The sequence below is a fragment of the Macaca nemestrina genome, chromosome 5, assembly GCF_043159975.1.
Source record: "Macaca nemestrina isolate mMacNem1 chromosome 5, mMacNem.hap1, whole genome shotgun sequence".
Taxonomy (NCBI): Eukaryota; Metazoa; Chordata; class Mammalia; order Primates; family Cercopithecidae; genus Macaca; species Macaca nemestrina.
Genome location: NC_092129.1, coordinates 183,558,316 through 183,574,038, shown reverse-complemented (window position 1 = coordinate 183,574,038; position 15,723 = coordinate 183,558,316). Strand labels below are relative to the sequence as shown.

The 15,723-nt window shown below is 47.3% G+C and overlaps 1 protein-coding gene across 6 annotated transcripts in view; it reads right to left on the bottom strand.

Annotated features, from left to right (window-relative positions):
• Positions 1-12,231, bottom strand: part of LOC105464801 (exocyst complex component 2) — a 204,567-nt gene extending 192,336 nt beyond the window's left edge. For 4 of the 6 annotated variants that reach the window (XM_071097736.1, XM_071097742.1, XM_071097743.1 and 1 more), the window contains exon 1: positions 12,094-12,231. The gene's annotated coding sequence lies outside the window, so the exon portion shown is untranslated. Of the gene's footprint in view, positions 1-8,822; positions 8,897-11,167; positions 11,460-12,093 lie in introns of those variants that run through there. The other 2 variants (XM_071097738.1, XM_071097737.1) reach the window with 2 other exon arrangements.
• Positions 12,232-15,723: the final 3,492 nt, after the last annotated feature.

Below are 15,723 nucleotides of genomic sequence, written 5' to 3'. Positions count from 1 at the left end.
ATTTTAAAAAAGAAGAAAAGCTACCTTTATACAAACAAGGGCCTATGCTTACAGGAATACAGAGAAAGGGCTAGAAGGATGCACACCAGGGGTTAACTATCCTGAGAATGAGACTGGAGAAGGGTGAAGGGGCCGGGGAAACTGTTTTAAATATTTTTATATTGCCTGCCCTGTGGCAATGAGCGCGGATATCCATGTTTGAGAAATGTAGGTAGGCCTAAGCACGGATATCCATGTTTGAGAAATGTAGGCAGGCCTCAGACCACACAGAGAAGCCCGTTTCCAGAGCACGGCAGGGCAGCTGCTGGCCGGAGACCCCGGCAGCCGAGGGCCTCCTTAAGAACGCTGACCACATGAGGCTTCCTCTGGCAGCTCTGAGTTATATGCATTTTTCTGGGCTGGAGGGTTGCCCATTTCTCCTGTAAATTAACTATCTTAAGAAAGTGATTATAACAAATAACAGTATCCTTTACATTAAAGAAAAAGGGAAGAAAAAAAAACTACTGTGCCAAGCTCTCTGACACTAATCTCCCGTGGGCTTGCCTCGGCTTGTCGTCATATTCTTTCTTCACTCCTTGTGTCTAGTCCAGTGCCAGACACTCAGTGAAATGGTGGCTGGGCTGCCCAGACCTGGGGATGCATGGGCTCTCTGGAAGGGCTTTTCTTTCTTCTCCTCAACAACGGCAGCAGAGCCCTCAAGGGCTGTGTGAAATTCCTGCCATAAGAAGCTATAAGATGTGGCTTCTGAGAGGGGTGTCAGTTAGATTTGTTTCACAGGCAGATGCCATTCCTTGAGTCTGTACTGTGTGCCATGCACTGTCTTTTAAACCAATAAATCTGGTCACAAGAGCAACTGCCAAAACCACTGTAAAAACTGAGCACCCTAACTACATCCTAAAAGGTTACAATCAACCCGTGACAGTTCCTCTTGATCTTCAGTACAACTCACGCCAAGGAAAACAATGAGATAAATCCAAATTAACTAAACATCTGAGCAGAACAACTCCTTTCCTATGGGCCACGTTTGGGTGACAAGAGGCCCAGTTCAAATCCAACCTTTAACTGAAAGGCCCAAGAGGTGAAAAGTGTGATATTCTATTACTGCTTCCACACAGAACTACACGAAATCCAGAGATTCTAATTTGTAGGTGCAGACCTTTGATGCTGTGTCTCCTTTCCGCCCTCACCAAAAAAGTATTTTAAATGTTTAAACCAAAATGAATTTTGCCCCTAATAAATTTTAAAATATTACTAACATATTCATAACAAAAGTTACCAGAAAAACTTGTTTTTCAACTATCCTTTAGTCCTACAAAAACTAGGCCAAAACTCATTTAAGCTTGACTTTTCCATTTAAAAAATCCAGCCATAAAAGAGAATGGGATAGTACTGACAACAAATAAAACAATTCTGACTTTTCAGTTCTAAAGAAAAGCCCAAATAAAGGTAGCAATCTTTTTCTTAAAGATAAACCTGTTTTCAACAGAAACGCATTCAGAAATACGATTTTTAAAGTGCTGTCCAGGCACCGGGGTTCTCCAGACGCTCTGCTTCTCGGCGTTGGCAAGAGAATCAACTGCTCTTGAGGCCAGCTCCCACTTCAGTTACCAGAGAGCAAAACCCTGGTCCTTTTCCCGCTCACTGTTAACTCCTGGAGGATTCTGCCCGTAAAAGCTAAGGTAGAAACGGAGGGAATCTGTTCCATCAGGATTTATTCATTGAGAGTTCCACATCGAATTTTAAACAACCAATTGGCACTGGCACTGGTGAAGCTTCAGAAGGGGTGGGAACAGGAACCTACACGACAGAGCACTGCGGAAAGTGCCGATGACCAACAGCCAGTCACACACAGGGCACTTCTCTCCAACACAAGCCTTGAGCGTTCCACAGTTCCAAGTAAATATTTCCGAGTTTCTTTTTTTTTTTTTTTCTGAGATGGAGTCTCAGAAAAAACTTATATGAAAGTTCGGAATAGGTAAATCCATGGAGGCAGAAAGTGGGAAAGGATTGATAATGGATTCAGGGTTTTCTTTTCCTTAGGTGTGATGGAGTCTCGCTCTGTCGCCTGGGCTGGAGTGCGGTGGCGCGATCTCAGCTCACTGCAAGCTCTGCCTTCCGGGTTCACGCCATTCTCCTGCCTCAGCCTCCTGAATAGCTGGAACTACAGGTGCCCGCTACCATGCCCAGCTAATTTTTTTGTATTTTTAGTAGAGACAGGGTTTCTCCATGTTAGCCAGCATGGTCTAGATCCCCTGACCTCGTGATCCCCCCGCCTCGGCCTCCCAAAGTGCTGGGATTACAGGTGTGAGCCACCACACCCGGCCCCAAGTTTCTAAATTACAAGTTCATTTCCACACATGATTACTTGACTATAACCATCATTTATCAGTATTTTTTCCTCTCTCTCTCTCCAAAGAATTTTCACTTCCTAGGTAAAAGTCATAGGGTAATGACTAATAATACTATGCATGTATTTTGCCATAATTGACATAAAAAGCCACATATATGATTCCACTTATATGAAAGTTCGGAATAGGTAAATCCATGGAGGCAGAAAGTGGGAAAGGATTGATAACGGATTCAGGGTTTTCTTTTCCTTGGGTGTGATGAAACTGTTCTGGACTTAGATAATGGTGATGGTTGTTCAACTTTGTGAATAACTGTGCTTCAGAACTCCTCTGAACATTAGTTTAACATCATCAGCACCATAAACACAGAACCCAAAAAATGTAACACAAAAGGAAATACAAGATGATATCATTTTTAAAAAAGTACCCAACATGACTCCATTCCTGAAGTCTGATTCCAGATCAGTTGAGGCTAAAGTAAACCAGGGCCAGGAGTGAAAAGGTACAAGGGGGGTAGGAGAAAGCTTTACCCTCATAGTGATGAAAACAGAGCTCAGGTATTGAAACCCAGGGTGAAGAGTAGCAAAAAAAAAGCAGCAGAACAACTCCAAGCTAAATAGGTTGACCTTGTGGGAAGATGTGAGTGGCCTAGACTTTCTAATCCTTGACAAACATCAACACCACCAACTCCATTCCAACAAGACTGCCAGGAAGACATGAAAATAAAGAAGCTAAACAATGCAAAATCCCAAGTGATATCAAGAGTCTACATATGTTTACTCAAATAACAAAATACTTGACCATCTCAACAAGAATGTTCAGGAATGAGAGAGGAACAAAATCAAGAAAATATTACTAAGCTATTCATAATGAAAGGACTGGATAAAAAGATATTCTCCTAAATTTATACTATTACATAAAAACAAAGTTTCATTTGTCTCAACTTGTCAAATCTCTAGGATGAAATAAACCAATATCACTGCTGACAAATATAATAACGATGGTAAACAGGCATGCCAAAATCAATGCAGAGTTCCAGAAAAGGTCAAGAAACCAACCGTCAGCTTAAATTGGCTAATTTCATTAAAATTGTTAAACATGACAGGATGTCACTAACTCCCAGGTTCTTTCACATGAGCAAAGTTGGATTAATTTGACCCAAATTTTGTATAATAGCTTTTCCAATTTCCAAAAATACATCAACTTTGTCACTGATCTTACAAATTCTGCTTTACTTCTCCAGCTCTATCTCAAAAGAAACTTCTCGAAGGCCATAAATCTTGACATAGTGAAAGCAAAATAATCACAGCACTCAACAGTGCCGTTAACATTTCTGAGCCGCGAGGGATTAAGCAGGCAGATGCTATGGAAAGTGCCTGTCAGGAAAGGACAGCCCAGAGTTCAGAACGCACCACAGCTGCGAGGGATTGAAGCTGCTCGCTACGGAATCAAGCTTAGGAGAAACTCTGGGCACAATTCCGGCATCCGAAATAAATTAAAGTAAACAGTATTGCTCTCGCTCTCATCCACCCTGTTAGCAGCCTCTCGGCTGAGCGGGAGACCACACACTCAGACCACACAGCGCCAGCTGAACTCACTCGCACGCAACGTCTACGAGCTGTCACTCTGCAGCAGCCCAGGGAGGGAGAAGGATGAGGCTGGGGGGGGACAGCACCGCAGGAAGGGGGGAGGGAGACGGGAGAGTCTTCCCTGTGTGCGGCTGGAGAGAGTGATGTGGGGTTTGGAGAAGGGGGCGGGTGGAATCCATAAACCTCCCTGAGAAAACAAGCTGGTCATGGCCTTGGGTAGTCTTGACCCGTACTCCCCCATACCAATTTAGTAGCTGATGAAGGATTAACAAAGCATCCATTTAACATCAATTAACCTCCTATCCATCACAGGGCAAAAGAGAAAATCACTATTACAAAAGCATTTCACTAAAATCACGACAAGAGGCCACATTTTCTTATAATTTATACCGTACACTTAAGTGAATACATTCTCCTTATAGATGTACTGTGTTAATTTTAAACCATCTGCCTCTTTCCTTTAATGAAGCACACAGGGACGGGTTTGAAGTGTTTTTTGCAGTAGAAGTCAGAAAATGTTAATTCTGTAACGTTCCCATATTTAATATCTCAAATTAAAACTGTGGCACAATTTTAATTTTCCAGAATATTTACTACTAGAACAAAAGACAGCAAGTTGTTATTTTTCACAGAACTTCAGACTAAAAATACATAGAAAAAAAGCAGTAATAATATAAAGAAAAAAAATCAGAAAATGAAACCACAACTGAAAGTAGTTTTAGAATCATAAAAGCAGTACTTTTTACTATTTTAGTAAAGAACAGTTTCGCTAATTTCAATAGCAGACAAGAAATCTGAACAAAATGAGTGATCACGGTTTCACCTTGTCATGCTCCCAGATGCTCTTCTCAGCTAGAGAAGGCCAGGAACCGGAAAAATACAGAAGTTCTGACTCACTGAAGACCAGGATAACCTCTACTTAACAGGCCACGGAAGGCCTCATGATGTTAAAACACTATTTCCCTAACAGAGCAGACTATAGAAAGGTGATTTTCCCCACAATCATTAAAAAAAAAAAAAAAAAAACCCTCCCAAACGTCCACCCTTCCCCACAGATGACTCCACCTGGCAGCACTGGCATCACCAGGGAACAAACCGAGCAGAATCTCAGTAGCTTTACTGTCCGGAACCATCTTGGGCCCAGAGGACCCCAGAAGAATCCTGTTGCAGAGTTGCCTAGTGAGTTTCAACAGTAAAATTAGACTCAGCCAGACTCTCAGGGCACCCTAAAATATAATCAAAGTAGAGAACTCACCAAATCGTTCTAGAATCAGGCTCAACCTACCCCTAAGACAGACTCGTCCCCGCTGGGCTGGACTGGGCTGGACCCAAAGGGATGGCCCAGAGATACTGAGAAAAGGGTTTGGGAAAATGGTGATTTTCTTCCCCAGTTCTCTATAAACACAGACTCCACTCTTCCTGAGTGAGATCAAGAGCAAGTTACATCAGCACTGCCACAAATTCTACCATATAACAGCACACCCTGGGACAAGTCTCAGAGACAGGGTCATGAACTCTGCAATCCAGTTTTCCAAATTAATCATCTTGTTCCTCCTGCTCTATCCCCAAATCATGGTTAACAAAAATACAACCGTGCACAGATCTGAAAGAACCCACGGGGTCCACACTGTACAGAGTTAGGGCCTGAGAAGAGGCAGAAGACTCGCTGGGCCTCAGAAGGGCCATCTGCAGAAGAGAAGGACTAAGCAGGTAAGAGGTCATGTGTCCTGCTTTCCTGGACCTCTTTTTCTGAGGTGGAGTCTTGCTCTGTCGCCAGGCTGAAGTGCAGAGGGGCTCACTGCAACCTCTGACTCCTTGGTTCAAGCGATTCTCCTGCCTCAGCCTCCCACGTAGCTGGGATTACAGGCATGCGCCACCATGCCCAGCTGATTTTTTTGTACTTTTAGTAGAGACGGGGTTTCATCATGTTGGCCAGGATGGTCTCAAACTCCCGACCTCGAGATCCACCCTCCTCGGCCTCCCAAAGAGCTGGGATTACAGGTGTGGGCCACCGCGCCCAGCCTCCTGGACCTCTTTTTATACTTTTTTTCCCTTCTCTACCTCTGCAAACAAAAATAAATGAACTACTATCTACAGTTTCAAATGAAAGCATATTTGATTTTATTTTAATTCTTTTGGGAAAATAATCCAACAATTTAAACCATATAACTGATAAATGACACTTGCTTTGTATTTATTTATTTTGGGAATGGGAATCAAGACCTTCCCTCCCACTACAATGTTTGGAGATAACGGATTAAGGGGACGAGAATGTGCTTGAGATGACCAGGAAGCAATAGTGGAAGCCAGACAAGCACACAGCGACCGCCTGACCACTGCGCTCTCAGAGCCCCCGTATAAAAGACACGCTACATAAATACTGGATTACTCGGCTATTCTCATAAAACAAGCACTGGATTCTGTCTTAATTGGAAGAGTTACTCAGAGGTCTCCTTTATTCCCCAGGAACCACAAAGCCCTCTGCCTTCGCATGCCAAGTCTCCTCCTAGAGGACAAGGGCTGTCACCATGTTGCACAGGGAAAGGCTGCAGGTCTAAAGGTGGCTGGACTTCCAACCGATGCCACCGGACACTGATGGCATGTCAGAACTGGACCAGGTCAGTGCAAATTCATCCCTCTCCCCCCGCCCCCAACAAATACATGAAGACAGAAACTTCAAAGAAGATACACTGCTTAACAGGAAAACAAAAGAGTTTCACACGAGAGCATAGCATTATTTATTCACAAATCTATTGCCAGTAGTACCCAATGTCCTACTAGTCTATTAGATCTACATGGATAGATAAAAACATTAATTCTTAGCATTTTAGGAAGTATAGTTTTTCAGAAAAAATCATGTCAGGGTTTTGTTTTCCCAGAAAGACAGACTGCCTGAACAAGATTGAAGAAATCATTATCAAATAATATTCTGTTTTGTTGTCGTTGAGACAGGGTCTCACTCAGTCACCCAGGCTGCTGGAGTGCAGTGGTGCAATCATGGCTCACTGCAGCCTCAGGTGATCCAGGCTCAAGTGACCCTTCCACCTCAGCCTCCTGAGTAACTGGGACCACAGACGTGTGCCACCACACTCGGCTAAATTTTTTGTAATTTTTGTAGAAAACGGGTCTCACTATGTTGCCCAGGCTGGTCTCAAACTCCTGGGCTCAAGCTATCCTTCCACCTCGGCCTCTCAAAGTGCTGGGATTACAGGCATTGAGCTACTGAACTTACCCTCAAATAACATTTATTTCTATCTTTACCTAGTCCATCAAGAAGATTTGTGATGCAATGACTAGTCACCCAGATCCTCAAAAGATGACAGTGTTGGACTCCTATACCCCAGAAAAACAGATCCACTAGGGCTGTGAAGAGGAAACATCCTTGGATTTATTCAGTCAAATAAATGTCTACTATACACTTGCTATGTCCCAGGCACTACCCTGAGGAAATGACAGGAACAAGATTTTGTGACCAGGAGCTCAAGAATGACTTTGGCCTTCAGTAGAGTGATCGTAGCTGAAACCAGACAGCACTGGGATGGGTGAGAACTTGGCTACAAACAACTAGTTTAAGAAATGTGGCCGGAAAGGGAAAAACAGAGGAATTTTAAAAGGGCAATGTGAAATCAAGGGAGGATTCTACTTTTTCTGTTTTGCTTTATTGTTGTCTGTCTCTAAGCATGTTTAAAGGCCAACAGAAGGAAGCCTTCAGTAAGACATGCACACCTGAGTGAAGTCCTCACAAAGGCAGGGGTAGATGGGATCCACAGTCCGGGTGGAGGATTGGTCTTAGCATAAATACAGCCTCTTCCACTGTGACTAGGGGAAGAAGAACAGTTTTTGGCAGAAGCCCCTGGGATTCTCCATTTACGTCTCTTTTATTTATGATGTAGGTGGCAAGACCACTTGCTAAGAGTGTGTGTAAATGATGTGAAAGGATGAAAGGTTTGAAAAGCGTGAAAATGCTGGAAGTACATTCTGCAGAGGTCAGAAGCAGGTGCTGACGAGGAAAACTCTGGAAGATTCCGTGATGGCCCCGCTGAGCTGGTGACCATGGATTTACAGGGGCACAGATCTGGACACTGATTTCCCCAGCTGGCCCCCGCAACTCGGGTCAAGCATTACAGGAGGCAGAGAGTTGAGACGGCCCAAGGCTGAGAACCCACCGGGCGGATGCTACAGAAGAACGACGACACAACCGAGCGCACTGGCATGACAGTGACTGAAGACCACAGAAGCTCCTGATAGGTGTAGTGGGGGTGAGTGAGACTGAGAAAGCGGAGAGACCAGAAGCAAACGGTGGGAGGCCTGCACTTTGGATTTCAGAAATGGACCAGCTCCAACTTTGAGACATTTTGGTGTTACCCTCCCAGCCCCCAGCACTACTTCTCTGGCAATAGTCGGACCCTCCTCCAGACAGCTCTACTTTCTCCTTCTGTCCTTTCCAGCTCCTGTTAGCCTCCTGTTGTTCCTCAACACTCCTTGTATAGTCCCTAATCCCCTCTGCGCCTTTCTTCATTTGACCTATCTGGCATGACTTCTGATTCCTGCTGAGACATACATCACATCACTCACATAGGGTTTTCATTAAAATTAAACCAAAGCCAAACATGGCCTTTTGTCTCATTTTGTCTTTTGCTAAAATTATAATACAATGAAAGTTAAATCATATACCCTCCAAAATCACAAATCTTTAAAACAAAAAAAGGCCTTTAAAAATTCATCCATGCTTACAAATGAAACTAAGGGGCAGCCTTGTGGAAAGAGGCACTGTCAGCAAGCAGCAAAGGGAAAAACGGCCTTTGACACTGCACTTGTCTCTGAGCGCTTAAGATGTGCCGGGCACTAGTCTCAAAGCTCTCTGGATCCAGCCTGAGCAGCTCACCTTCTCCTAAACTGAAATCCAGTCTTCCCCAGTCGTGTGTCCAGTGCTCCTTCCATTATTGGCACCAAGATTTACTGTGGAAAATGTCACATAGAAAAACTGATAAACCCAAAAACAAAAATAAAGCAAACTGGATGCTGTATTTTTAATCTGAAATGCTACCAAGGGAATTAAGGTAATGGATGTTCAGGAAGCTTTTGAGCTGGCCTAATATAATTTTCCAGGAAAAAAAAAAAAAAACAGAAACACTGTCTAACAAATCAGTTCCAAACTCTTCTGCCTGTCAGTCAAGGCATAATAGGCACCCATAATCCAAAATGCACTCACTTACCAGCCTCTGGGCCTTTGCTCCTGGCGTGCAGCCTAGGTGGTCACACACCTTCCTTCATCAGGCCCTTATCATCAAAGCTTCCCAATTACTCTAGCCCCAAAGGATCCTTCCCACCTCTCAGCTTCTGCTGGACTTACACTCAATATTAAAGAGTTTAGTTCTTAGCCATTCTTTAATTGAGAGGGCAAAAATATCCCTTATGAATCCAGGCTAATATTATTTGATTTTTAATATATGTGTCAGGCATACAGTAAGAGTGGAAGATACAAAAATAATTAAAACAAATCCCGATCCAGAATGAGCTTAGTCTTTTACTAAGGCAGGAGTAAAAGACTAAGGCTGAGGCAGGAGAATGGTGTGAACCCAGGAGGTGGAGCTTGCAGTGAGTGGAGATCACACCACTGCACTTCAGCCTGGGCAACAGAGTGAGACTCCGTCTCAAAAAAAAAAAAAAAAAAAAAAATTCATAATAATTTCCCTACAATTACTTTTAAGTTTGTGTATTCATATCAATAATAATTTTAAACTAATATAAACATACTCTAAAGCACATGATTAGAAGTCAACACTACCACCATGTGATTTCAGCAGGCAGTCCAGAGTGTTCAAGAACATATTCCCCAGGATCTGAGAACAATTAACATCCTAGTACACTGCTTAGCAGGGTGGTCAATGAATGTTATTTCCCAGTTTCAAAATCCTCTCAACAGTGACCTAAATTTCATCCATTCGATAAACACTTAAACACTTAAGGCAGACGCTGGACTAGGAACCCCGGCTAGATTCAGATGGGTAAACTGGAGAATGAGTGGAAAAGTAACTGAGAGAGCACCTCTGTAACTAGCATTTCCTGTACAGCCTAATCTAGCTGCTGCTTGACACTAGAAATTATTAAAAGTTCTTTGCTAGAAGACTATCCATGCAAAATTGTTTCATTACCAACTTCATTTCCCATGATTCTTACATAATGGCCTCCCAAGAACTTAGCAAGTTAGTAATAATCTTTTAGAAAAGTAATACAGTTGACCCTTAAGCAACATAGGTTTGAATGAGGCAGGTCCACTTATACACGGATTTTTTCAACAAAAGTTGCACTGAGTGTGCCTGCATCTCCCACTTCCCCTTCACTTCCTCCATCTCTTCCATCTCTGCCACTCCTGAGACAATCCCTCCTCTTCTTCCTCCTCCACAATCTATTCATGAAGACTATGGGGATAATAACCTTCGTGATGCTCCACTTCCATTTCTCTTCCTTGTGATTTTCTTAACATTGTCCTCTCTCTAGTTTACTTTATTATAAGAATATAGTATATAATACATATGCAAAATACATCTAAGTCAACTGTTTATGTATCAGTAAGGCTTCTGGTCAACAGTAGGCTATTAGTAGTTCAGTCCTGGGAAAGTCAAAAGTTACATGGAAATTTTTGACAGCGTGGGCACCCCAACCCCAGGGTTGTTCATGGGTCAACTGTAGTTCAAAATGCCATTCAATACAGGAAATTAAATATTTGACAAGAAAAAAAAGATCACTTTCTAAAACTTCCAAGAGCTGTTCCAAGTCACACTGGGGGAACTCTGCTTCTCTGCTTAACTTCATTAAGTTTCTACTTAGGCAAACAAGTGAGCATGAAAGTACTAAGCACACATCACCCTCTTTCTATTACTACTCTGAGCATCACCAACTTTTAGCACAAAAAAAATCATCTATGGGAAGATTCTGGCTTTCAGTTGATTTGTCATTAAAGGAGTCAGTTACACAAAGCATGGGCCAGTACATACTAACATTCATAAAACATTATTATGCATTAGAAGACAGATCCACATAAGCTCAGAACTAACCTTTCAATATCGCATAGTGCACACAAATGATTTAATTAAAGTGTGGCTAACTTAGAAAAAAATATTTTTAAGTGTTCCTTGTAAGTTTACTTGCTGATTCATACAGGCATCAAACTTAAAATTTCCCAGACTTACTAGTATGTTGACCTTTGGCAGATTAAAAATGACTTACTCCCATTCAATGGCGAGTTCTTTCAAGAACTATTTCTTGGAATTACTAAAATGTTTGTTTAACAATCTTGGGATACAGGGTTAGGCATCACCAGGCTTCCAGGCTGCCGGTGTGCGGACCCGGGGCCGTCGCGCGAGGCCTCAGTGGCGGCCACCACCGGACCGAGGCCCTTCGCCCAAGCACTCGCAGCCGCCGCTCCCCATCTGTAAAATGGGCTCACACGGCAGCGTCCGCCCGCGCGGGGACCCAGTCCGTGCACGCAACGCCGGCAACAGCGGCGGGCCCCTCTCCCGAGCCCAGGACGGCCGGAGCGGGACGCTCTCCCAGGCAGACACAGGCCAAACCCGCCCCGCCTTCACTTGCCGGAGACATTCTCCAATCTCACCCGGCGGCGACTGCGCACGGGCGAGGGGCGGGGCCCGGAGTCCGGAGTCAGCGCTCGGCGCCCACGCCCCGCACCGGCGCAGGTGGGGACCGCGGGGGTGGGGACCGCGGGGGTGGGGACCGCGGGGGTGGGGACCAAGGGGGTGGGCACTGCGGGGGTGGGCACTGCGGGGGTGGGCACTGCCGGGTGTGAGCACTGCCGGGTGTGGGCACCGCGGGGGTGGGCACTGCGGGGCTGGGCACTGCGGGGGTGGGGACTGCGGGGCTGGGAAATGCGGGGCTGGGCACTGCGGGGGTGGGAAATGCGGGGATGGGCACTGCGGGGTGGACGCGGAGCCCAGCAGGCGGCTGGCGGCGGGGATGGCGGCGGCGGGCTGGGAACCGCGGGAGGTCGCGGGACCCGCAGGTGACCGATGGCGCGGGTGGGCGCGGCTGTCCCTTCACAATTGAGGCCTGGACGGACGCCGCCGGCGGCCACCTTCGCGCAGCTGACGTCCGTGTCCCGCTGGCCTTCGGCCAGGCCCTCCACCTCCCACACGTACCTCCAGCCGCCTGCCGCCGCCCACGGCCGGCCCGGACCCGGCCCGATAGGTCTCGCCGAAGACGCCGCGGCCGCCCGCTGCCGGCTCCTCACTTCCGCCCGCCGCGAGCGCCGAGCGCGTCGATCCGCCGGGCAGTCGAGCGCCGAGTCTTCGATGGGCGGCGCCCGCAGGGGAGGCTGGGAGGAGGGGAGCCGGCCGGCGCGGGAGCTGGAGGTCACAGGGGCCGTGGGCCGTGGACGCCGGCGTGTCTTGGGTTCCGAGGGACCCAGCTGTCGGAATGGACACGCGTAGGAGGTTTTGCTGGCGTCTTTGCGGCGGCGGGAAGTGGGGAGCGGTGAGGGAGGAGAAGGGTACAAGCTCAGGGGGCGGGCCGGTGCGCCATCCGTCCGCGTGCCCTCGGGTCATCTCAGAGACTGAGGGATGATAGTGCGTTTGTGGGACCACAGTTCACCACGATGGGCCTGCACCGGGTCGGAGAACCGCTCCGGGACAGGGGGATGCACCAGGTCCAGAGAACGCATGGGATCACAGGGCTGCACCGGGTCAGGGGGCTGCACCGAGACCGGAGGAAGCATCAGGTCAGGAGGAGGCCCTGGAGTGTGCATCCCCGGGGGGCCACACTGGGGAAGGATGCACCAGGTCAGGAGGCAGCACTGAGTCAGAAGGATGCACTGGAGTCAAGGGACTGTACCAGGTCAAGGGGCTGCAACAGGTCAGGACGAGGCACTGGGGTCAGGGGGCAACACTGAGTCGGGGCAGCCCTGGGTCAGGAGGATGCATGGGGTCAGGGGGCTGCAGGGGTTTAAGGGCTGCACTAGGTCAGGGCGCCGCACCAGGTCAGGGGATGCGCAGGATCGGGGTGATGCTCGGGGTCGGGGGATGCTCTGGGTCGGGGGGAAGGTCGGGGTCGGGGGGATGCTCGGGGTCGAGGGGTTCTCAGGGTCGGGGGGCTCTCGATGTCAGGGGGATGCTCGGGGTCGGGGGGAAGGTCGGGGTCGGGGGGATGCTCGGGGTCGGGGGGAAGGTCGGGGTCGGGGGGATGCTCGGGGTCGGGGGGAAGGTCGGGGTCGAGAGGTTCTCGGGGTCGGGGGCTCTCGATGTCGGGGGGATGCTCGGGGTCAGGGGGATGCTCGGGGTCGGGGGGATGCTTGGGGTCGGGGGGATGCTCGGGGTCGAGGGGTTCTCGGGGTCGGGGGGTTCTCGAGGTTGCGGGGATGCTCAGGGTCGGGGGGGTGCTCAGGGTCAGGGGACTGTGGTCAGGGAGGAAGGACAACCAGGAAAGTGGGGGTAGTGGATTCTAGAAGCTAAATAGTTTCAGGAAGGAGAAATTGTTAGACAATGTTCAGAAGCACTGTGAGGCCAAGACTCCAGAGAAAGCTGAGTTTGGCATATGCCAGTCATTGACATCCTTGACAAAACCAGTTTCAAAGGAGTGTGGGGAACCTACATCTCTTCAGAGTGGACTGTGAAAAGAATATTAAGTGAAGTGGAAAAAAGTAAGTTTCGACAACCTAGGTTGGCAGATTTAGCAATAAAAATACAAATACCCAGTAGAGTTGAATTTCAGATAAACAACAAGTAATTTTTAGTATAGATATATCACTAAAGTAATGTTGCATGGGATATACTTCTACTAAAACATTGTTTTAGTATTTGTTAGTGTAAGTACGGCCCAAATATTGCACGTGACATAGGTATACTACTTATTCATTATTTATCTGAAATTCACATTTAACTGGATGTTCTGTATTTCCATCTGGCTACTTTGACAACCACTCTGAGGAGTTTTGTGATAAAGGAAACAGAGATACCGGGTGGTTGCTAGAGGGGCATGGCGTCGAGGAAAAGGTCTGTTTTAAGATGGGAGCTGTTAACGAAACGGGTAAAGAGGGAGCAACTGCAGAGCAAAGTCTTTGAGAAAGGTAAGAGAGGGTACGGCCTATTGCACGAGGATCAGACGTTTTTCTTAGAAAGGAGCCAACAGAGTTGAGCTGTGTAGTAGGAGAGTGAGCAGAATGTGAAGCTACAGTTGTGGTGGGTTGGTAGACATGGTGAGGAGAAAGTGAGAAAATACTCTTCTTGTTGCTTCTGTTTTATTAGCAAAGGAACCAACAAGATCATCTGTGAGGAGGGAATGGCGGCAAGGGAGAACTGAGAAGGGGTGAGACTGTTGTCTTAGACATTGTAAGGCAAATTACTGAACATATGTAGTCAGATTGCCAGGGAGGGCAGAATGCCCACTTGGGATGTGTGGTCTTAAGTCTCAAATGGAACCAGTCAGCCTGCTTGTGTGTGTGTTGGCTGCTCTAGTGCAGGCAGGGAGTTAGTAGAAAATTAATTGTAGCTGAGATTAGAGTTTGACACAGAAGAAGGAGCCGGGAGCAGAGGAGTTTGGGGTCTATGCAGAGAAATGACATTAGACAGGATCATGGGGTTTGAGCTGGTATGACAGAGTATTTAGATGGATTTTTCTGGTTATCCTGGAATTGGCCACTTGCACTGGGAAAGAAGGCAGATAACTAAGGTGACCACATGTTCCACTTTGCCTGGGATGACTCTGATTTGTGTCTGTTATGATGGCTTAATTATTGAGTGCCCTTTTTACTGTCAAAAGCGTTCCTTTTAGACACTATGTGGTCACCCTAAAGTCTCCCCGCACTATAAAGAAAGCCCCCAGGCCGGGCACGGTGGCTCACGCCTGTAATCCCAGCACTCTGGGAGGCTAAGGTAGGTGGACCACGAGGTCTGGAGGTTGAGACCATCCTGGCTAACATGGTGAAACCCTGTCTCTACTAAAAATACAAAAAATTAGCCAGGTGTGGTGGCGCTTGCCTGTAGTCCCAGCTACTTGGGAGGCTGAGGCAGGAGAATTGCTTGAACCCTGGAGGCGGAGGTTGAAGTGAGCCAAGATCACGCCACTGTGCTCCAGCCTAGGCTACAGAGCGAGATGCTGTCTCAAAAAAAAAAAAAAAAAAAAACCAGAAAGAAAGACAGGGAAAGGGAGGGGAGGGGAAGGAAGGAGAAGGCAGGAAGGGAGGAAAGAAAGAACAGAAAGACAGTCCCCACGCAATTGGGTAAGACACCTCTTGGAGCTTATGAGGAATTCACTCGGCTGTTCTAATGTGGGTTAGTACTTGCTGGCCCTAGGCACCCATGAGCCTGTGCTTGCTGCTGTCAGAGTGGAGCTGAGCATCAGTGTGGAGTTCTTGGCAGAGTTGGGTTGCCCTCAGGACTGTATGTGACCAAGAGTATGTGCCTGCTTTTGGTGCAGAAATTCCCTAAGGTAGGAGACTTGCTGGAGAAACATAACAGCTGGATGGAGAGGAGGGTGGCCGGGAAGCAGCTGCGCAACCATGCTGTGGATACTGCAGCCTCTCAGCTCAAGAACTCACACGTGCTCCTCACACAGACTTAGTCTTTGGCCCATCCATGTGTCTTACACGAATGCCCGCCCGGCAGAGAGCATCCACAGCAAGGCATGGAGCAAATGGGATGATTCAGCTAGGGCGGGCCAGGCAGTCTCTGCACAGCGGGCCTGTGAAAATGGAATGGCCATTCACAGGGTCGGAGGCTACAGGGACCCACTGAACAAGGCAAATCTAGACAGTGCCTCTGCCCTCTCCCGCCGTG